This window comes from Aethalodelphis obliquidens, unplaced genomic scaffold (genome assembly GCF_003676395.1).
Source record: "Aethalodelphis obliquidens isolate GAN/ISIS:26980383/991018 unplaced genomic scaffold, ASM367639v1 scaffold39, whole genome shotgun sequence".
In the NCBI taxonomy this organism is placed as follows: domain Eukaryota; kingdom Metazoa; phylum Chordata; class Mammalia; order Artiodactyla; family Delphinidae; genus Aethalodelphis; species Aethalodelphis obliquidens.
In genome coordinates this window covers 14,195,922-14,219,589 of record NW_020837983.1, presented here as the reverse complement: position 1 = coordinate 14,219,589, position 23,668 = coordinate 14,195,922, and the positions used below count along the sequence as shown (strand labels likewise).

Genomic DNA, 23,668 nt, shown 5'->3' with positions numbered 1-23,668 from the left:
TCTAAGGCTTTTTATTCTTCATAGAGATCACAGGGGAGAGACTCTGACATGCTGTATTTGGAGACAGTCAGGCCTGACATCTGAATCTTCAACTTTTTCACAGAAAGAATCCTTTTGTAAGATGATAAGGAAAAGTAAATATTTTCGGAACGTTTCAAGAAATGCTTTTGAAATCTCTCCTATAGGAGGTTGGGTCAAGCCCTGCATTTCTATCCATCTTCATTCTTTCTGTCTGTTAAAATCTTGATCTACCGTTCAGCACAAGGATCATTCCCCTGTCAAACCCAGAGCTGCATACGTGTTGTTAGGAGAGTAGTTAGTATTCAAAACACCAGGAGAAGCCCTTTCTAAATTAAATGAAATTTCAGTGTGGTGATATAATACCAAATCAGATTGTCTGATTTTTTCAGAGATTTGGTTAAACTCAATTTTATATGTAATTTTCTATTTGTAGAAACTAATAGAAGGAAATTGTAATAGACATGAAAGAGAACAGGAATCTTACAGAGTTTGTCATATTCTATGTATTAAAATGATAACACTGATTTCATGGTCCACTATTTCATTAAATTTCCTGCTGTCATTAATGCTTTTATAATTAAAATAGCCTTAAATTTAATTCAGAACTTACTGCATATTTACAACTTTCTCCTAACACTTGGCAATCAGATTTTAGAGGGTTTTCCCCTTAAAGGGATGTGATTAACCTTTGCCCCAGAGCCTGTATTTGATTTTGGCAGCCCAAAAAACAGGAAAGAAGAGCTTATTTGATGGGAATTTTGCATAAAGTATTTCCTAGTAGGTAGGATTACATATCAAATAAGGCTTAGTGTGTTCTAAGGGATTTTCTTTTGAATTATTAGTCTGTTGGGGGCTATCTTTTCACTGAATACAGCACTGACTCCCAAGCTTTTGAAGCTCACATCTTATTATATGTATGTGCATGTGTGTATGTAAAAACATACTATATATAAACATATATATGTGTGTCCCTTCTCTATTCACTGTGATGTGTCCTTTATTATAAATGTTTGTGTATATAGATACATATGTATTTATGTATATTTATGTATGTATATATGTATTTGTACGTATGTGTTATATGTATGTATTTGTGTGTATGTACATATATACACATGTGTGTTTGTATGTATATACATTATATACATATGAATATACACATAGCATATATATCATGTGTACGTATGTATATGTACAAATACGTATATATACTATATAGATACACAAACATTTGTAATAAAGAAACTATCACAGGTGACTAGAGAAAGGAAACATATGGGGTTATATATGGTATGTTTATATATAGTATGTCTATACATACACACATATACATACATATAATAAGGTGACTTCTTATAAGTCAAGTACTTTCTCCATAAATCATCCCTACATACTATATTTTGGTTGGTGCTGACAGATCTCTTTTATGTATGGTATTAAATAGCTATTACAGTTATTGTCAAGAAGCAGGCAAGGTTTAAGATTGTACACCAATTACAAGCCAATATGCCAGTCTGTTACTCTTTCATGAACGCTGGCAGAAGACACAAGAATGCCGGGTCAGAAAAAGAACTTTCCTCTTCATGGTAGAAGCAGTAGCCAGCATGTCAGCGTTAAGCTCATGTGACTTCTCCATCTCCCCAAGACGTGAAGCAAAGGGCTCGGCCTGGATGATAGCACCCACGGTGGGCAGCATCGACAGGAGAGGAATGCTGAGATTGGGGTATCCTCCCCTTGAATAGTGAGCAGAAGGAAGCCTGGCTTTTTCCCTGGGTAGAGATGTTATCTCATCCCTCAAAGTAGCTTACTGCAAACCCAAGCCTGAGAGCTGGCCAGAGTAAAGCATGGCCAGGCCGGGGCCTTGAATTCTTGGCATATCCGGCGAGAATATGCACGGACACTTAGGACTGATGGCGGATTGTCTCTCACAAAAGGTGTATATGAATGTTCTTGGGTTTTAAGTACTTGTCTTATATGTAGCAAACTTACTGAGCTCATACTTTGAATGGCTTTTCAATTGATTCCTTTGGATAAGGTACAATCATTATTTCCTTTGTACACTTTTTTTTTTTTTTAACTTATATGACAGTGTGGTCAAATAACATGGTCAAGGTTACCTAGCTAGTAAATCCCACGTCTGGAATTTAAACCCTGGTATTCCAATTTCAAGTGCTTAATGTTTTCAAAATAAATTTTCTATTTTATTTGAAAATATATTTTTTTATAAGAGCATTTACATCACCATGTAGTATTGCCATCATCTGTTTATATATGTGTCTCTGAACTTGGATTCTAAGCTCTTTGAACAGAGGCCGAGTTTTTTCATCCTGTCAGCCTTGGCGTTTCGTGCAGCGCCTGGAGTGGGCCAGGATAGATACGGATGAATGGATGGATGGATAGATGAACGGATGGATCAATGGATCGATGGGTCAATGGATTGATGGATATATGACTGCTTCTTTGACCTACATTTTCAGTATATCTAAGAATGCTTCTTTCTTTGTCAAACTTGTTCTAAGGAAATTCTCTGTCTAAATTTTATTAGACTGCTTCTGGATAAACAGAAAGCAATAGCATGAATTTCTAAAGTGGCCTGGCAAAGGTGAATAGATTTGTTTGATTTTAGTGAAAACTATAATGTTGGATGGGGCTGATAAATGGGAGTCCTCACATTTGCTTTTATTTAATAAAAAAAAATGAAGCAAAGTCAGCGTATTTTAAGCACCATAGTCTTAGCTTTTTTTTTTTTTTTTTTTGCGGTACGCGGGCCTCTCACTGTCGTGGCCTCTCCCGTTGGAGCACAGGCTCCGGACGCGCAGGCTCAGCGGCCATGGCTCACGGGCCCAGCCGCTTCGCGGCACGTGGGATCTTCCCGGACCGGGGCACGAACCTGCGTCCCCTGCATCGGCAGGCGGACTCTCAACCACTGCGCCACCAGGGAAGCCCTAGTCTTAGCTTTTATTTCCTGATTTCGCATGACCTTTATATAAAATGAAGACCGAAAGGGCCTGTCCCTCAAAGAGTTTACAATCTGCCTGAGCCTAGTGCTGATGTGACTGTCAAGGTGAGTTCTCAGAAATGTACATCTGATCATGTCACTCCTCCCTTTAAGGAGGAAATACACATACATCTTTCAGAAGTTCTGTTTGCCTTCAAGATACAAAGAGCTTGACAAGAAATCAAAGCCTCTTTGATCTGCCCACTTCTCAAAATCTTTGCCACTTAGCATGACATATCCCCAAACCTAAGCTTCAACAATGTTACAATGACTGGAGTTTCCCAAGCAAGTCCAGGCCCCCATGGCTTTGCATACCCTGCTTCTTCCATCTGGAACATCTTTCCATGTGCCACTCCCTGGCCACTATTTAGTCATCTTTCGAGATGCATTTCAAATTTCACATTTCATAGAAAACTTTCCCTGAATACTCCTCACGGGAAACTCACCATACTCATTCTTATGTCTCCACTGAATATAATCGTACTCCATTCTAAGCACCCATAACACTTTGTTGCAATTACCAATTTGCAAATCTGTGCATTCCTACTGTGTCCAATTCACTGTTTTGTCTCTAGAGTCTAGTACAGAACCTGGCATATGGTAGGTACATGTAACTATTGGTTTCTCTTCCCTGCCCCATCCTTCCCTTCATGGCCAAAGTCTTATTACCAGTAAGAGTATTCATGAGTGTTCAACTCTGAGACCTACCTCCTGTGAAAACGCATAAAGAATTGGCATCTTAAAGTAGCTTAATGTGTTCTGTTAATGCTCTTCAGCAACCAGGAAGTCTAAAGAAAAGGCATTATACGTTATATGTGACAACACAGATCCTAGGGGTGTGGGGGGAACGGGTGCCCATGTGTATCACAGGATGTAGAGCATCAGTGACCACACAAAAGCAGAACCCATCTTGGGTGGACGCTCTGGTGCGCTTCCATGTACCTCCTGGAGTTTGCGGGACCGATGGCTCAGCTGCTGAGTACCTCTCTGGAAATTGCCATCATTCTGAAGGTCATCCCAGTTCCTTAGCTCTCTGTAGGACTGGCTGAGGATTTCTGCATTGCCCCAAAGCACTGCCTTCACTGCCTCACTGGGGTGTCTCCTACGAGTACTCCCCAATAAACTTCCTGCTCGAAAGTCTCCATCTCAGAATCTGCTTCCTATAGGAGCCCCACCATAAAACAGAGGGCTTAGAATGTGGTAGAATTTCCCATTTGTGAGCTCATGGTAAGTGCCCTATTTCTTTTTTTTTTTGCCGGTACACGGGCCTCTCACTGTTGTGGCCCCTCCCATTGCGGAGCACAGGCTCCGGATGCGCAGGCCCAGCGGCCATGGCTCACGGGCCCAGCCGCTCCGCGGCATGTGGGATCCTCCTGGACCGGGGCACGAACCCGCGTCCCCTACATCGGCAGGCGGACTCTCAACCACTGCGCCACCAGGGAAGCCCGAAAGTGCCCTATTTAAAATATTTCTCCCATTGCTTTGTGTTTCAAAGGCTTTGGAATATTTTAAATTCTGTTATCTAAATGCTTCCCGGGAGTGATATCTGAACCTCCTTTTAGCTAAAACAACCAAATGAATGAACAAATGGACCCTACGTTTTCAAACGTTTTGTTTCTTTTCTGTTTATCTATTTATCAACAGTATAACTCCAGATCATAACTTCGATTCAACATGAGTGAACCAGTGTTCAAAAAAATGAGCTGAAATACTTATTACCAAAAAAACAAAGAAACATGATTTTTCTTTTGTTAGGTCATGCACTTTTACTGCAAAATAAGTATATGATGTTTAACCCTGGTTTCTTATTCAGTTATTGAAAATAGCACATGGAGTCCCATTACCTTCATGTGCCCCAAGAATAGAATCTACTCTAATCGCTTCCTTTTAGTCTAAGAAATAAGGAAACTGAGAAAGGAAGGAACAGAAGCCAAAATGATGATGCTTCATCACCAGGACCTCCATCCGTGATTATCACACCTACAGGTAAACTGAAGTAACCTGCTGATGTAAATGAATATGCCCGTGTTCTTTTTAATTAATTAATTAAGCTCTGTCTTCTCTGACATAAACTGGTTCTTACTTTAAACCAGCAAAATATCAAGGCCAGAGGATCAGTATCAACCTGCTGAGTGGCTTCAACATTTGAACTGCCAGATGGAAAACAAAGTCTTCTGCAATGGTTTTATGAAACTGTATTGATAAAGATGGCTTTGAATGAAGGCGCATTCACACTGACACAGCTAATTTAGAGCAAAGCTGTAAGGTAGGCAAACTGTTTTTGGAAGCCTCCACAGCCTTTAAAAAAAGGATCCCCTTTACCTTCTTTCTAGAACCTTCATTCTTCCAAAGGACCCAGTACAGATCTGCTACTTTGCCCTTCCTTGCTTCCTAGGAAGACAAATCAGACATAGAAGCATGCCTGGGAGTCTGTAAGAAATTCCCAAATCATTCAAATACCTAAAAAGCTTTTTTATAAATACAGATGTAGATTCGCATCATTAGATAGTCCAACTCCTCCCCAGGTCTGGGTGAGGCCCTGGAATCTGTATGCTTAACAAGTGTCCCAGGGGCTTGGGGTGATCTGCTAGATTTGGGAACCACTAATATGTGAATTTCATTCTTATCAAGCATCTAACACTTCATGATTAGCCTTCTTGAAGGATTTGCCTTTTAAGGAGCCTCTTAGAGAAAGGCAGTGCTTAACTCAAGGGAATAAATCAGAGTAAACAGTGGAGGGGATATTTGGGGTAATTGGACAATCCATGTCCAACTTATCAAATCAAACCTCACAGAAATCATCTACTCCATCTGCCTTTTGAGGTCCACTGAGGTCATTTGTGTCTGTCTCAACATCCAAGATAAAGGAGAAACAGAAGAGAATAGCTGCCTCTCTTCTCTCCCCTGCAGCTCCCTCTTCCTTTTTATCCTCATCCTTTCTCCTTTCCTCTCTCTCATTTCAGAGATTTATGTGCTAGTCCTTTCCTTCCTGAGAAAGAAAAACAATCATCACAAGATGCTGTAATTTATAAAGGAATTCAAAGGACAAAATTAAACTAAAGAGCTCAGAATTAAACTGTATACATAAGGACAGGGAACCTAAAATGGCTTGGTTATAAAGGGCTGCCAGAGGAGGTGGCAGCCACTTCCTCATGACTAACCCCAGACAAGTGGCCCCCATGCTCTGAGATTGCGTGCGTGCGTCCTCACTGCCCACACTCTGATACAGGCAAACAACACTAGGTCCTGGCACCAGTTGTTAAAAATAAACTGGGAGCTCTCCGAGGAAAGACAGTCTTTGCGTGAAGACACACCATGGGGCCCGGCACAGGGAACAATCTCAGTGGACACAACTGGCCCAGCCCCCCAACCAGCCCCTGAGAAAAACCCAGCCAGAGTTTGCTGCTTCAGAACCTTAAAAGGGCCGACAAAGAAGCAATAGTATCAGTTCCCTCTGGGATCGTCACTTTTGTCTCGGGATTTTAAGGAGAGATCAAGCCAGCCCTGATGGGGTTTAGGAGTCAAGCGCCTGTAATTTTCTTGCATTTGACACATGGGTTCAAAAAGAGGCCCCACAATTTTCTGAGGATATTTTTCTCTGCATCTTGAGCTCATGGGTAGTTTAAGGGAAGATTAATCCAAGGGCTTGCTTTACCTTGTTAAAATATTACATTGGAAGACGTGTTTAATGCCCAAGCGTCCTGATGCTCCCCTCTATTAAGCTCTTTAAAGAAATACTTTAAACAGTGAGCAGAGCTGAATATTACAGTTTTCATTTAAGCTCAAGCTTCGTTACTGTCAGGGTGCTTACAATCAAGGTTAGATGATCCCTGAGGACATTCACACACAGGCTCTGTAATCTACGTGTTATCCCGAACTTTTCCAAGGATAGAGAAATGGGAAGGGTCTGTAGGGAGAGGAAAACATCTGAGTTGCCCTACTCTCTCCTCAACCACACTAAGTGTTCTTCAGAACAGGATAGAACCCAAACTAGCAAATGTTTATGAAGTGCTTATTATGTTAGCACTGTTCTAACGCATGTAAACCAACGATATTATGAGGTGGGTGCTATTGGGAACTCTGTTTTACCGATGAGGAAACTGAGGCAAGAAACTTGCCCAAATAACTTGCCCGGGAGCCACTGAAGTCCACCATGTGGTCATTCAGGGTATCACCAGTTCATCAGATCTCCCCCAAGCCCCCTCCAGCCTGAAAGACACTACCTAGCTTGTTGTCAGCGTGCCATCCTTCCTTACTGAACTCTAATCTCTTGCCCCTGTTCTCCCTCTTTGATCTCAAAGCCATGTATGATCCAAAGGGAAGTCAACACATCCCAGAAGAAAGAACTTTCCTTGCCTTCAGAAGAAACTGCTCTTTCCCTGGTTTTTCCTGAGTCATCTTGGACAAGTCTGAGCCTCCCTATTCTTATTTTTAAGGAGGGTCGTTATGAATCTCCCATGAGTTAACATACGTGAAAAGCAAACTGTAAATTGTGAAATGTTGACCAACATTGATCATAATAATTAATAAAATGTGAGACATATTCAAAAGCAATGAAAGAAAACACGACTGGTTCTAACACAGTCAATATATTTGGTGGAAAACCAGGTTAGGTTGACAGCTAAATAAGGTAATAAAACAGACTAGGATGTAAATATATTCCTAGGACCCCGAGTCAGTAATATTGAAAGCAGGTAATGAATAAATCTTTGCGATCATCATAAATTACATCTGTATAATAGTTTATAGTTTATAGAGCTCTTTGGTGATGGCATTTACTTTATTATATAAAGTTATGTAATATAGGCAGAGTATTGTCAAGTGGAATGTGTGAGCCAGGAAAATGATTGCTGTGGGCAGACATGTGCAGATAAACATTCACTGCAGTGGACTAATTATAGCTCCTCCGGGCATCCTGAGCCCTTAGAGTAACCTGACTGACTTTCTGAAATATTATAGTAAGGGAATGAGAATATTAGAGGACTCTTAGAAATATTTCCCCCATTCTCACTCCAAGCCCTCATTTTCAGATGTTTTTGTGAGAGAGTGGTCCTCTAGGAACTATATGTGCACAAATTCCTGCTGTCTGTGTAACTCAGCAATCACCAGGCTGAAAATAAAGACAGGGCAAGTTCACAACTGGTTTCCCAGGACCCTTTGTGTGTGGACTTCAAGATGCTTTACAGGAGAAGGGGTTTCATTGAAGGACCCTGGGAAAAGAGGATTCATCCCACGATGGGAGGATCATATATTTTAGAGGGTGCAGGCTCAAGCCTGCTTCCTGAGGAAGTCTCTCGAAGACCTCTAATGCTCAGAAAGAACAAGGACCAGAGAGTGACAAGCACATCAATTAGGGTGTTTTCAGCTGCAAATAGCAGAACACTTAACTAAAAGGTGTGGTTCAAACAATACAGATATTTATAATGTCACATAATAATTAAATGTGTCTGGTCCGTAATAGGCTTTGTATAAGTATCAGCTGTCATTACTGCTGGTAATAACAATAATGATTACTATAATTACCATCATTATAACTTACCTTACTTATAAGGTAAGTCAAGGCAGGGAAGTCCCAAGTTGGGTGCAATGGCTCAGGGACCCAGATACTTTTCTTCATTGTGCTCTGGCACTCACAATGTGACATTGATGCCTTCCCTCATGACCCCAAAAAGGCTGCAATGGTTCCAGAGGTCACATGCTGACAAATCATATACAGAAAAGAGAAAAGGGATGCTTCTTCATTTCTAGGAAGAGAAACCTTTTTCCAAACTCTTAGCAGACATTTCTTCAGGTCCCATGGATCAATATTGAGTTACTTGCCTATGCACTAGTTGTAAGGGAGACTGGGAAAAGAGTAACTGGCATTTCCTGCAGTAGGAGAAGGGCTTGTCCAATAAGGAAAGGGAGAGGGAAGCGCCTGGAATGGCGAATAATAGTGTCAGCCACCCACTATAATATGCTAGTTCTCCCCTCCAAACTGCTCAGAAAGGGTAGGGGAAGCTGACAGTCCTGTAACACTGGGCCTTTCTTCGGAGGTAGGGAATTCCTAAGAGAGAAAAAAAATACCTTTGAACAACTTGAAGTTGGCATGACGAGCTTTATAATTTGGAACCAATCTTTTCCCTTCTGTCTATGTTAGGAAAGAGATCACCATAACAGGAGGAGCAGAACCCCTTAGGAAATGGGAACTTTTGTAATGGAGGCTCCTGGAAACAGAGCAGACCACTTCCATCACAGCACCCACCAGAGCCCGCCACACAGACAGCCATGCAGGGCAGCAGGACCCCAGAGGAGAGGGACTCAGCAGGAATTCACCACCACTGGAGGACAGGGCATGATCTGTGGGATCCCTTCTGACTACACCCTTCACTGCCCCATTGCTTTGTAAGCCCTGATGTCCAGGGAAAAAGAACAGATGAAATGGAAAAAATATACCAATCCCTAGGAGGAAACATTGCTTTGTGGAATCATCCCACGGCAGAAATGACTGGACATTGAGGCAGCCTGGTTCAGACAGGTTATTTTGAGGAAGCAGACATTGGGGTTGAATTCCTATGACTCTAGAGTGAAGTGCTCCTCTAGTTTATTTCCACAATATTCACCCTTAAGCTGTGTTTATCAGGGATTTGTCTACAGTCAGGCTGAGCACGCCAATGAGGAGTCTAGACCTCAGGGAGACCCAGGCAGGCAGTCGAGTGAAGGTTAGCCTCAGTACCAACTACCACAACGTAAGAAGGACTGCGTCACTGGGCCATGGGCCTCGGAGCACATGGTCCCTGGTTTAGAACTAAGGCTCCAGTACCAGATTACGTGTCAATTCCCATTTATTATATGTGTGAATTCTGACCAATTACATAACCTCTCTAAGGCTTAACGTCCTTACGTACAAAAAGAATAATGAATATACCTTCCTTAGAGGGTTGATGAGATGATTAAATGAATTAACACATGTACATTTCTGAGGATACTACTTTACATATGCAAATATTAGTGACTCATTATCAGAGGGCAGGTGAAGGGAAGACCTATAAGCAGTCTGAAATCAAATAACGAATAACTTGACTTGATTGTGGTAAGTCAGTTAACAAAGGACCTAATGCGAGGGGGTGGAAAATCTTGGGGGTACAACCATTTTTGCCTGTGACATACATTAGTGTTGTTGCATGAACTGGGCTTTTATAAGGCTACTTCCCTATGTTGGGGATGAAGGTCAAACCTCTATGGAACAATCTGGAATGTCTCTGAGATGTGCAGGGCAAAGAAGCTGAGCTGGAGAGGGTTGGATCAGTTGCAGTGCGGACACAACCCCTGCCAACCTGAGTGGAGACGAGGCGTGTGTACCTTTTAACCCCCGTTATGTTTCCTTGAGGAACAAGACCAGTATAATGTAAGGATGCACGTGGAAGTGACGACAACCTGAAGATACCTGAACGATTAGGCCTCCCAGAAAAGGAACAAAGCTCATGAGCTGGGAGATTGGCTTGGGATCTCAGGCAATTCTAGATCCCAATGACCTTGTACCCCCTCAGCCCCTGAAGTTCATAGAATTCTACTAGTATAATGAGTCAGCTTTTTCCTGTCTCTCCTTGAACCTCTCCCACTGCGACAAACAACTACCTGTGGCATCTGGTCTCCACTTACTCATCACTTCAGTTGACTCAGGACTTCTGCTTGCCTACCATTTCTGTTATTCACCATCTTTCATGGCCCTTCTGCCCTATGAATTTGCCTTCATTCTCTAGGTTTCTTTTCAGAAATTCTGATGTGTTCAATGTAGTCTCCATTGTTCTGGTTGAACAAAATTCTTGCTCCACAACCTCATGGCTTATAGACTGTCTTTGGCACAATGGCCACGTCTGGTCTAGTCAGCCTCGGCCAAGAAGACAAAGCAAGGTCACATGGTGCCAACGGGAACATATTTGCCTGATGAAATGCCTAGCACCTTTCTTCAACAAGGAAGGAACGTGGCCTCTGAAAGAGGACCTTAGACTTTGCAGGTATCCTGAAGCTTGGGCTGTCCTCCACAGCAAGTGTCTCAAACTAGAAACTAAAACTAAGTAGGAAGAAATCATCTAAGACCTTCAAACTCAGAAGAGGGTTGAGTTTTAGTGCAGAAAGGACTTTGGCATTTGTCTGAGCATCAAAGGACCTTCTGAGGGCCAGGAACACAGACAAAACCAGACAATACCAAACCAAGCCACCTAGGACACCAGGAGGGAGGAAAGCCATACCTTGGTACCAACCTTACATTAGAATGAAGATCTCTGGGAGTTGAGTGAAGCCTGTTGATTACTTCTATTGGGATAGGAGGTAACAAAGCTATAATTCAGAGAATTTATTATTATTGAGTTGTCTGTTTTTCCATATATTTTAAAATTCTCTTATTCCTCACTTTTTAATCTTCATGTGTGAAAATTACAGCCTATCTTACCAATGGTGAGGGACAGACCAATGTAAGGGAAGAGAGATACACGCCCAGTGTGAGAGTTACAGGGAGAAGGGAAATCTCAGGACCTGTGTCCCTCATCCTAGAATTTGTTCTTTGGGGCTCTTATTTGTTTTGGGTTTCGTTACAGCCAAGTGTGGCCTATGGAGACATGACAACTAAATATACTATGGTATCCTGGATGCGATCCTGGAACAGAAAAAAGGCATTTGGTAAAAACGAAGTAAATCCAAATAAGCTATGGACTTTAGTTAATAATGTATCAATATCGGTCCATTATTGTAACAAATGTACAATATTCATGAAAGTGTTAATAATAGGGGAAACTTGGTTTGGAGGTGCTGGGGAGAGGCATAGGAGAACTCCCTGCTTGAACTAGCTCCTCAATTTTTCTGTAATTCCAAAACTGTCCTAAAAAATAAAGTCTCTTTATATTTTTTTAAAAGACCCATCCCTAGCAATACATAATTTAGACACTTATCCAGTTCACTTGAGTGGCGAGTGAATCAGGACACTGTAAATACTTCTGTATAAGGATAAAAGATGAATTCTGCAACGAGGAGAGGATTGTGAGAGAAAACGTTAAGATCATCATTTGTTGGGCCACGACTTGACCTCGTCAACAATCAAGTATCCAAACTGTCATCCTTTACTCTTCAAAATGCAACCTTAACTTACTAACAGAAAAACGTAATCAGGAGAAACAGCAGGCTGTAATTCTAATGCCATAACTCTGTGCTTCAGATCCTCATGATGGGTTACTTAAAAAAATAAGAGTAGAACATGCCAAACAGGTGGTACTTGATGGAGGGCTGGAACACGACTGTGAGTTCCTCATAATGAGAAAGCTTCTAACAAAAGCCGTTTCAGACATAATCAGCTCAGGAAAGAAACTCGGCAGAACAGAATGAACATTCTAATTCAATTTATATTATTACATTGATGATGCAGTTATACAGTGCTTTTTTTCCACCAAGACTGTCAAGCATAGCAGGCCAAGTTCTGCACAACGGAATTCAGAATGTTGAAAAGGAGAGCTGCCCTGTAACATTCCTCACCTTCAAAAGTCTTTAAGGAAACCCACAAAACCACATTTTGGGGTAGAGATGACTCAGGAATTGCAGCTGCCTCAGGAGAAACGTTGATCAAGATTTTACTTCTTGTTTTATTCCAGCTGGTCCTTGAAAGAGAACTGCCGCCCCAGCTTCCCAGTTGCTGGGGCCAAGGATGAAAAAGCAAAAGCCCAGCTCGGTGCTGGACACGCTGGTGAGCCTCGCACAGAGGCTGAAGGTGACAGTGGTGTGTTGATGGCAGCCCATGCAGGGTCCATTCTGCCGCCCTGCCCTGCTGCTTGTTTCCGAGTACACGTTTCTGTCTTTATTAAGGCTATCCCAATTAATATAAGCTCTCTCCAATCCTAGGGTAAGAGGGATTCTTATTAAAAAAAAATAAAACAATTTCACAGATGTTCTAAAAAAAGCCAGAAATGACATAGCGTCGGGCCACGAAGGAACGGGAGAGGGGGTGATAGTAAAGCTATGCCTTCCATTGCCCAGTGGGTCTCTAGGTCTCTCAGCTCTGTTCCCCTCTGGCATCTGCCTTCCACCCCTTCCCTCCGTGCAGGCTGCCTCTCAGGCCTTATTGTGGGGCTGTCCGCTCTGCCACAGCTCAGCCTGTGTGTGACTTTGGCCGGTCCAGGGCTAACTCTGGATTCTGCTCTGCACGGCTTTTCGACTTAGACACTCACCACGTGGCTCTGCCTTTCAGTGTCTCAGTTCCAGGGCCCCGGGGAAATTTCCAGGATGCGGGGGTGGGGGTGGGGGTTTCCACCTACCTCGTCCGGGGACTGAGGGTAAGGAGAAGTTGGTGGGGAGAGTAGGGTCCCTGAGAATGGAATGTGAGAAGGCAGGAAGTGATTGACTTATCAGGGTCCCCATCTCCCCTTTAAAACCTTATATTATTATGGTAATAACTTGCATTCCTTATATAAAAACAGAAAACTAAGGTAAGCAAACATATTTTTAAATCCATCTAATCCCAGATAGAACTACTGTAAACGTTCTGGCACTACTTTTCAGAATTCTAAAAATTCTGTATTTCTGTGTATGAATTCATATACATGTTAATATTTTTATAAACAAAAGCAAGACCACTTTCTACACACCACTTTAAAATCTGCTTTTTCCGGCTTCCCTGGTGGCGCAGTGGTTGAGAGTCCTCCTGCCGGTGCAGGGGACACGGGTTCGTGCCCCGGTGTGGGAGGATCCCACGTGCCTCAGAGCGGCTGGGCCCGTGAGCCATGGCTGCTGAGCCTGCGCGTCCGGAGCCTGTGCTCCGCAACGGGAGAGGCCACAACAGTGAGAGGCCCGCGTACCGCAAAAAAAAAAAAATCTGCTTTTTCATTTAAAATTATATGTGAGTATGTTGAATATATATCCGTGCTCATGAATATAAATCAATAAATATCATTGTTAACTGCTGCATGATATTCACTTTATGGATATGCCATAATGCAAACGGCAACTTCTTGTTGATATTTAAGTTGTTTCCATTGTTTCCTTGTACTTAACAGTAACACTCCAGTCAACATCCTTATATCCAGATGTCTGTACAGTCTCCTGAGACTTTCCTTAGTACACATTCTTTCAAGTGGTTTTGTTTGGTTAGAAGACATACGACATGTGACCTGAGTATCTTGCACAAATGTGGCTCTGATGTACATTTCAATGGGTACTCTATCTATACGATGTACCAATCTCTCCATATCCTGAATACTATCTTTCTCTTTACCTCAGTTTCTCCTTAACCGGCTTATTTTTCCCCTAATCTGCCATCCATGTGGCAACTCCGTCTAAAGTCATATGGGTTATAGGTCCCTTTAGACCAAGGATACCGCATCTGTGACTCTCCGTGGCCAGATGTTTCATTTGAGGAAAGATTATTTTTAGTCTGAACTTTCTCTCTCTCACTGTTTTTGTAACTTGCTAAAATATTTGTATTGAGCATCTTCCTTTCCTTTCCTGGCTGAGATGAATCCAGAAGTATAGCTTTCCTTCTCTATCTAAAGCTGTCAAATATACCATTGCCAGGTTTAGCTCAGAGAATTTACTGAGTATTTATCTTTGGTCAAATAGCACAGGCATACCTGCTGAAAGAAATTGACAGCCTGGTAAATTATCTGAGGGTCTTATACTGAATCAGGCTTTGCCAAGATGGTATCTGCTTTTCGTTTAGGGGAAATACATTCATTCACCTACCCATTCACTTACTTATTCATTTATCCATTCGTACTTCCCAAGGAGAATTAAGCTGTAAGTCTCTGGACTCTCTTAGGGGATACTTTTTGACAAAGTCATCTTCAGATAGATCTTTTAATGTTACATAGTTTACCAACAAGGACAAATGAGAAACAGGTATTTATGCAACAAATTCATGTGATCAATGACAAAATACTTTCATGATTTTTAATAAAAGCAAAACAAATATGAGAAAGCAAAAAAAAAAAAAAAGAATCATAAGCAACAGGAGCAACACATTTCTTTCTATTTTCTGAATCTTTACCTTTAACAGAATCCCAAATAATAGCTGCAAACAATCACTTCCAAAGGCCTTCAGGCTGCAGTTGAAAATGTCTTTGGTTGTTTACATAAAATGAATGATAATTACTCAGCAGGAAGGAAGAACAGTGGGCATCTGGGCAGACAGAGAGAGAGAGAGAGAGAGAGAGAGAGAGAGAGAGAGAGAGAAGGAAGGAAGGGAGGGAAAAGAGAGAGAGAAAGGAAAGAATATAAGGCCAGAGAGAAGTGGAGAGGAAATAAACTAAAAAAGTTATACACAAAAGGATGAAAATTGCTGGTGGCTTATAAAAGCAAAGGAGAGAATATAGAAGAAGTGGAGACAGGAGCCAGCGCCAGAGCAAATCCTTTTATTAATAAGAGTTCTTTTAAAGGTTGCAAGTGATAAAAACTCGATGTGAAGAAGGATACACAAAGAGTGAAAGATTATTTGGAAGCATACTGATGTATTTCTAACCGAAGAAAGGATTAAAGAACCAGTCCATGCAGAGTTAAGCCTCCCAAACAATAGGAACTGGGGACTCAAAGCCACTAGGATTCTTGTAGTGTAGCTCTTATCTTTGCTTTTCTCCGTGTATCACATGTATCTTATCCCACTGCAGACCATCTGATCCCATATAATAGAAAACATAACTGCCAAGAGTTGGCAAGCTTCCTACCCCAAGCCTCCCACAGCCTGAGAGAAACTCACTCTCCTTCCTCAATTCCAGTCAGGAAAATCCCAGGAATTATTTCGAGTTGCCCATTTTGGATAATCGGTGCACACCTGAACCATCCGCTGTGGTGAGATAGGTGATGTCAGGTAAGAACATGGCAGCTCCCTCTAGAACCGCATAGCTAGAGTGCAAGGAAAAGCAGTTCCCGAGAGAGTGGGATTGTTTCCAGAAGGCTTTGGACAGACAAACTAGCGTTGCTCACTACTGTTCTCAAAGCAGCATGATTCCAAACCATTTGGAAGCAGTTTAAAATGTTTTTTTTAATATTTATTTATTTATTTAGTTACACTGTGTCTTAGTTGTGTCAGGCGGGCTCCTCAGTTGCAGCACATGGGGCTCGTTAGTTGTGGCAGGCGGGCTTCTTATTTGTGGCTCCAGGACTCCTTAGTTGTGGCTTGCAAACTCTTAGTTGCAGCATGCATGTGGGATCTAGTTCCCTGATCAGGGATTGAACCCGGGCCCCCTACATTGGGAGCACGGAGTCTTATCCACTGCACCACCAGGGAAGTCCCTGGAAGCAGCTTAAGAGATAAGAGCAGATTATGGTAGCTTCCTTTCTCCCTAGAAAGTGTAAAACAAGTAGGCTCCTCCATGGGTCACCCCATCAGTGTCTGGTTTGAGGGCTCCATTTAATGCCTGGCAGATGCCTCCACAAAGCTGGCACAGTTTCAAGAAATACTGAGCACCCAGGAAGACAAGTTCCTCCAAGGCCAACATAAGTGTTTTCTTGTTCAAAAGCCTTTCACAACTCTCAAACTTTTGAAACAGATTCCTGAATACTACAGTTCATGAGCGAGCCACACCAGCAGAGGGCGTCTGTGAGGCGTGGAGGATTGGGGGAGGGGCACCATGGTTGCCGGGTAACTCCCTTGTGTAGAGTTTATGCCAAAGCCCCAGGGAGTTACTCATGAAGAGATGAGGGAATGGGTAGGGAGTCAAGGAGACGTTGGAAAGGAAGAGAACCAGCCTGTGAGTCAGGTCTTCGCTCTGAAACAAGAAGCCCTTGCTTTTGGTGACATGCCTCCAGGAGCATTTCACTTACCCTCAGAAAACACTATGCACCCTGGGTTTGGGGTTTTTTGTCTTTTTGTTTCTTTTTTTTCTCAATCTCAGACTAGGCTCTTGTTTCCCCTTCATTTACCTGGTACTTTATGGGTAAGTAAAGTAAAAGATTTTGCTTCAAGGACATTCCAACTGTCTCTATTACCCAATTTTTAAAAAACAGACCATCATTCTAGTCCATCTGCCCTGCTGGATTATAAAGTCCATGAGAGCCAGGGATCTGTTCAATATCATTTGTACTACTCTCTCTTCTACCTTTCCAAGCTCTTGGTGAAGTGTGGCCAGGAAGGCTCAGTAAATATTTGTTCAATTGAATCAATATACAATCATATAATGCTTTGATGTAATAACAATGCGTACAATTAAAGGAGGCTTACAGCATATTGTCTATAGAAGATTTTTCTAGTTCACCCTTTCAGTTTTTCAATCTTATTCAATTCACTTCAACCAGTGTTTACTGAGGGGCTTACTCTATACAAATCATTGTACTAGACACCCACAATATAGGTTCAGTGAAATTACCGCTACATCTCCAAAAAGATGGGTGCTCATAAAGAAAAGTCAGACTGCTGCATAAATAAGGAGTAGGCAGACTAAAATGTGACCACTATTTGCTGTCAGGATGTGGGGGATGAAGCTGACAGCTTCAAGCTGGCTGCAGATCCCAGCCTCCTTCAGCAGCTCTTGCATCAAGAAATCCAACAGCTAAACCCAGTATTTTGCTGCTGCTCTTGTTGCTGTTTTAAGAACAAGTTGGTGAGTCAGAAGGGCCACGTTTTTTTTCTCCAGTGTGTTCTCCAGAGAAGGGCATGGACAGTTACTCCATTTGAAGAGTCACAATTAATGCGGAGCCACTCCCTTAGATTAACTAGATTATTCAGGAACCTCTTTGCAGACCGCTTAAAACTCTGATGCACTTAACGGCACAGTTGGACGGTTAAGAGCATGGTCTAGTTTTTGTTTTGTTTTCCCTATGTCATTCCCTTTCTGGGAGTTGAAACATTCTTTTTCCATTGGGCCAAAGCCAGTTTTGTTTTGTTTTGTTTTTTAATTCAGTGTCATATGCGTTGCCAAAGAGGGAGTGCTTTCCCTTCCCTCCAGACAGGAGGCTCCCGATGTTGCAAAAACCTTCAGGGAAAAAGTAGCAAAGTCAATTCAAACCAGAAACCTAAACATCCCAGACCATCCAGCTGCAGAAATGCCATGAGATTGAATTTTTGCTTCTTAGCCATCCTGGGAATAAATGAGTATGACAAAGCTATGACATTAGGAGGAAAGATATAATATTCAATAGACCTATCACAGGTCTTTCAACACCCTGACAGATGTGGGACCCAGGGAACAGTCACCAGAAATGTTACTCTGACCATATCTCATTTCTCAGTTCTGCCGCTACGTCTCATGAAGGCCTGGCCTCTCTTTGCCTCAATTATATATTGATATAAAGGAACAAATAATTCCTGCATTATCTTCTCCTATCCTTCCATCAGAAAAAAAATAATATCAAATACCAGATAGCAGTTGAGATTTATGTATAAAAATATATTATATATATACATCTGTAAGTATTACGTATATTTGTGTGTATATATGTACTATGTATATATAACATATGCGTATGGGTATGTATGTATATAAATGTTTTCTTTCTCCGATTGGATTGTGGACTGCTAGAAGCCCCTAATTCAGGCCTCAAATACTTTATCCCTTCACACTATTCCTTGGCTTTTTTCCTTCACTTTCCTCCCTGCTCTCTAGCTCTCTAAGCTTTAGTCATAATGGCCGACTCTCAGCTCCTACGCCAGAACAGGATGCAGCTCTCCTCAGGGATTAACTACGCGCTTCTTTCCGACCGGGATGTCTTTCTTCCCACCCCCTGTCACCGACCTTTGCCTATTTACTACTCTGCTTCATCATTGCTTCATACCATTTCCTCAAGAATCTTCCTCTGGAGTCCCTCAGACTCTGTCTTGGTCTGTGAATTTCTTTGTACGTGCTTTCCTGAAATGTCTGTTGAGCCTTAGGCATGACACAACTCGAAAGCTTTAGTAAACTTGAGTCCACTGTGGTGCTTCTCAACTGTGGGCTTTCCCATAAAGTGACCTGACTGATCCATTTTATTGGTCAATCCCAGATGTCAGCATCTTTCCGTAATCTGTCTGGACTGATCAGCTTCCCCAGAGAAGACTCTTCCAGGGTCCCGCCTAAAGGGCAAACACCTGGCTGCCAGTCTGGAAACCATTAGACCAAGACTAATGGATATTGCAGCACTTAGTATGTAAATATTCATTCGCTCCTCCTGTTTTCAGTAAGTTCCTGTATAGTTTCCTATTGCTAGTCCGACAAATTACCACCTAGTGGCTTGAAGGAATACAAGTGTATCCTCTTACAGTTACATAGTTCAGAATCTGAAAGGGTTTTACTGCAATAAAGTCAACATGGCGGGGGAATAAAGTTCCCCCGCCTTTTCCAGCTCCTGGAGGAACCCACATTCCTTGGCTTGTGGTCTCTTTCTCCGTCTTCAGAGCCAGGAATAGCAGTCAGGTCCTTCTCATGCTGCCGTCTCTCTGATCCTCCCTTTTCCGTCTCCCTCTTGTGCTTATAAGGACTCTTGTGATTACATTGGGCCCACCCAGATAATCCAAGACAACTTCCAACTGAAGGTCAGCTAATTAGCAACCTCCGTTCCACCTACAATCTTAATTCCCTTTTGCCATTAATGTATTCTTGGTTCTGGAAATTAGGATGTGGTTCTCTCTGAAGGCCAGTATTTTGCCTACCACAGCACCTGAGTCTTCAACTGTGCCTAGGGTGTCAAGTCCAGAGACCCTTGGTTTTAACATCGTCATAAACTAGATCTCCTGTTTTCTCTACGATGGGATGGAAAGGTGGCGGCAGTTAACAACTAGGAAGACTGAGGAATAGGTTTTAAGGGCCTAACTACAGTACTTCTGAAAAAAGAATTTCAACATATCTTCCTGTTTTTATTTCTACCTTCACCCTCACACTTCTATAAATACAATACCTGGTATAAATGCCAGATATGCCAATTCCTGAGGCTTTAGAGGATTCCGTAGATTATACCAGTACGTTGAGTTACTTCTTGACTTTGTCCACTACGAGCTTAGGATTTAACTTTCTCAGGTGTCTTTAAGTCAATTGCCACTTGTGTTTTCTTTCCAGTTACTGTTCTCTTCTCTTCTGTTCTCTTTGTCCTTGTGGTAGATTGATTACAGAAGAACTTCTTTGCTAATTTTGCACTAACAACCATTTAAAATTGGATATAAACTAGCTCATCAAAAAATAGAGTAAAGCTTTCTAACATACTAGCAGTATATAGTTCACAGTTCAATGTTTCCATTCAAAATAGTAAGTATTAAATCCAAAATCTTAATTTATGTTTCCTACTATGTACAATGCCTGGCTTTGTTGGCATTTGTTTGCCTGGATTTTATTTTTATCAACTCTTCATCATCTGAATAGTTATTTACTTTTCAAGTTTGATCATAAAAGAAATTATTTGAAATATTGCAGTGAGTCATTCAGCAGAACAGGCCTTTCATATATTTCAGGGAAGATTGCTATGTGTTTGACTCTGATTGTCAAATCAAAGCGGGATATAGTCCTAACCAATACAATAATTATTGTATCCCATCCTAATTATGAGGCCCAGGAATACAATCATCACTACATATAAACTTTTAATATTTTTTCTGGGCACTTAGCTTTTTGTTAATGCGGTTACAATTAAATGTGCTTAATCTAGCCCTAAACTCAGTGATAATAGCTGATTCACAGCCTTTGTAGGCAACATAAAGGATTTCTGAGCCAATATACAGCAAACAATAAGAGTAAAAGAATGCAATCATCTTGTGACCTTGTTTACTAATGGATTTCGTGTTTCTCTTGCATTCACCAATGATCATTACCATTTCCTGGATAAAAGAAAATGCCAATGCCTTGGATGTAGCAACTTTACAGGAATATATGAAAGACATACAATATGGAAAACTTATGGAAGAGCGGAGTCCCAGTGAGAATACATGCTAAAAGAAATGGTAAAGATAGGATATGATAAAAACCCAAAGAGGAAATCGATGAATAGTAATAAAACTCGTATTTTTTGAGAGCTTACCTCTTTCTATCTTCTCAACAATCCTATGAGATATGTCTTATTATCTTCATTTTATAGACAAGGCAACTGAAAAATAGAGAGTTTGTGTAGCGTTCTTAATATTATATAGCTAGAAGGGGGTGAAGCTGGGACTTGTACCCAGGCAGTCTGCTTCCAGGGTCCAGGCTCTAAACCCCTACATACACTGATGTGATTCTACTCCAAAATGAAGTTGTATGCACGTTGCTTTCCATGGAATTTCATGTTCTCTAATCCAGCTGCCTCTGGTAACTCTAAAAATGCCCTACACGACCTGAAAATGATTATACTGGTGTGAATGGACATGTGTGTGGAATTATATCATCTTCTTTCAAAAATTCTTTGGTGATTCTTCTAAATTCTTCTTGTAGCCTGCTTTTCACCTTTTGCTTTTATCTGGCTTTATTTCTATGAAATACCTATGCTGGTGGTCTATTTAACTAATTAGTGAAAGAGTGACATACTTTCATGATTATTGCAGTTCTCATAGTCTCTTTTTTTTTTTTCGGTACGCGGGCCTCTCACTATTGTGGCCCCTCCCATTGCGGAGCACAGGCTCCGGACGCGCAGGCTCAGCGGCCATGGCTGACGGGCCCAGCCGCTCTGCGGCACGCGGGACCCTCCCGGCCCGGGGCACGAACCTGTGTCCCCTGCATCGGCAGGCGGACTCTCAACCACTGTGCCACCAGGGAAGCCCCCATAGTCTCTTTTATGTTGTACAGGTGTGTAATCAATGCACTTTTTAATTCTATGGAATGTGGTCCTCCTCCTAATTGCAGTAAATCGGCTGCACTAATCACTTTGAGCTGTTGGCCAACGTAGTTATAGATTTCTACCAGGTGTTCCACCAGAAGATAATCACTTAACGGTACAGAGTATTTCAACAGTGCTGAGTGTAAAACAAATCCAATGGTAAATCCAAAAGCTGGCTTCATAATTCATTCATTTATTTATTCATTCACTCAGAAAAATGCATTGTGCATTCTGTGCATACCAGCCGTTGAACTAAACATCGGGAAAATAAAAGGCATGATATGCACTCCCCTCTCTGCCTTCAAGCTTCTCGCAATTTAGTGGACATTATAATGAAATAAAGTATTTTATGACCCATGAGAAAAAAAGGATATATAAAATTTTCCACAAGAGCCCAAAGGAGTGAATGACTAAGTCCGCTTCGGAGTTATGAACTCAGAGTCAAAAAGGAGATAATGACACGTGAGCTAAACGTTGAAGAATTTGCCAGTTGTTCCTGGTGCAGGTCCCAGGAACATCAGCACATTTTATGTAGTTGACGCATGGGGTGCACACGGGGGAAGGGCTGGAGACAAGGCTGTGGGGTAGAGTCGATTTATATCGTGAAGGATCTTTTATCTTAGGAGACGAATTTAAACCCTTGTTCTTAATAACAGTAAAGAAATATGAAAACATTTTAATCAGATAAAATACCTAGCACATTGTCTTGTAATTTTCAGGGTACAAGTCTATCTCCCTCACTAGACTTGTCACAAGGGCCTTCCCATCATAGGTGCTCCATAAAAGTTAAGTGAATCCTGAGTGGTTGGATTAATAAACTGATGGGGCTTTTTTGAAAGATGACTTGGTCAGCCATGCAAAACATAGTTTGATTAGGGTCAGTTAGAAGGCAAGGAGACCATTTAGAAAACTTGTATTTGTGCAGCTGTGACATAATGAGAGACTGAGCAAAACCACGACAATAATAAAAAACATGCCAAGCCACCAAAGCACTGTAGTGAAATGGGCCACCAGACGCTACCAAATGACCCTGAGAAATGCTATGAACAGGTGTGAGGACATCCTTCAGGCTGGGAATAATATCGTTCCAGTTACCCAGCTTACTGAGGGGAGGGCGCTTACCTCTTCTTCCACCACGTCCTTAATGTCCCATAATCTTGTTTGGGGCCAAGGCTGTCGGACCCTTCCTAAGTAAGTGAACTTCCTTGAACTTAAAACTGTGTCCCTTGATGTAACCCACATTTTCAGGAAACACTTTAGGTATAATCACATTGCTTTGATATGACATTTATCTGAGCTGTCAAAAATTCAAACTATGTCTTTTCTTGGTCTAACAATAGTGACTTCCAGTGGCAACAGTAATACTAAGACAAAAGGCTTATAAATAAGAGAGAGGCTGACACTTGTCAACACATGGAGAATGTAGGTGAGAAACTATAGTGAGGGCTTGGTGCACGTTTAAGTACCATGCTTTATAGCCGGAGCAGGAACCTTTGATGGCCCGAAGAGCTAAGGGATACACAAGACTGTTGCAAAGCAAGTGCTTAGAGAATGTAATAGACCGATACTAAAAACCATTACAGAAGGGAAACTACCCTCTTACCACAATACTATTAGGACTATCTATTTATACAGATGAATAGAAATTGTTCTTCACCTGATTCTTGGAAGCACCTTTTGAAACAAAAGCAGTAGAAACATTTTTTTAAAGCTATGCTATTTTCACTCTCTAAAGTTCTTCCTATGGACTCAACTTGTTCTTGATGAAAAACTTTTCCTCCCCAAACTCAAACCAGGAATGTAATCAACGATTTTCCTCATTGCCTGTATCCCCCATCATCTTTAGAAGCTCAAAGGGCCTCGAAGTCATACCATTACTAGGTGACAAGTGAAAATTATGAGTGGAAGAAATCAAATGCTAAGAAGTGAATGTCTTTCCATTTT

At 41.6% G+C, this 23,668-nt stretch overlaps 1 long non-coding RNA gene across 3 annotated transcripts in view; it reads right to left on the bottom strand.

The window, feature by feature from the left end:
* Positions 1-23,668, bottom strand: part of LOC113633425 (uncharacterized) — an 81,291-nt gene that overhangs the window by 47,618 nt on the left and 10,005 nt on the right. The window contains exons 2-8 of one of the 3 annotated variants that reach the window (XR_003438196.1): positions 20,954-21,019; positions 13,300-13,349; positions 12,524-12,882; positions 11,263-11,338; positions 8,559-8,717; positions 6,831-6,926; positions 4,445-6,008 (exon numbers count right to left, since the gene is read on the bottom strand). This is a non-coding gene — a long non-coding RNA (uncharacterized LOC113633425). Of the gene's footprint in view, positions 1-4,444; positions 6,009-6,830; positions 6,927-8,558; positions 9,066-11,262; positions 11,339-12,523; positions 12,883-13,299; positions 13,350-20,953; positions 21,020-23,668 lie in introns of those variants that run through there. The other 2 variants (XR_003438195.1, XR_003438194.1) reach the window with 2 other exon arrangements.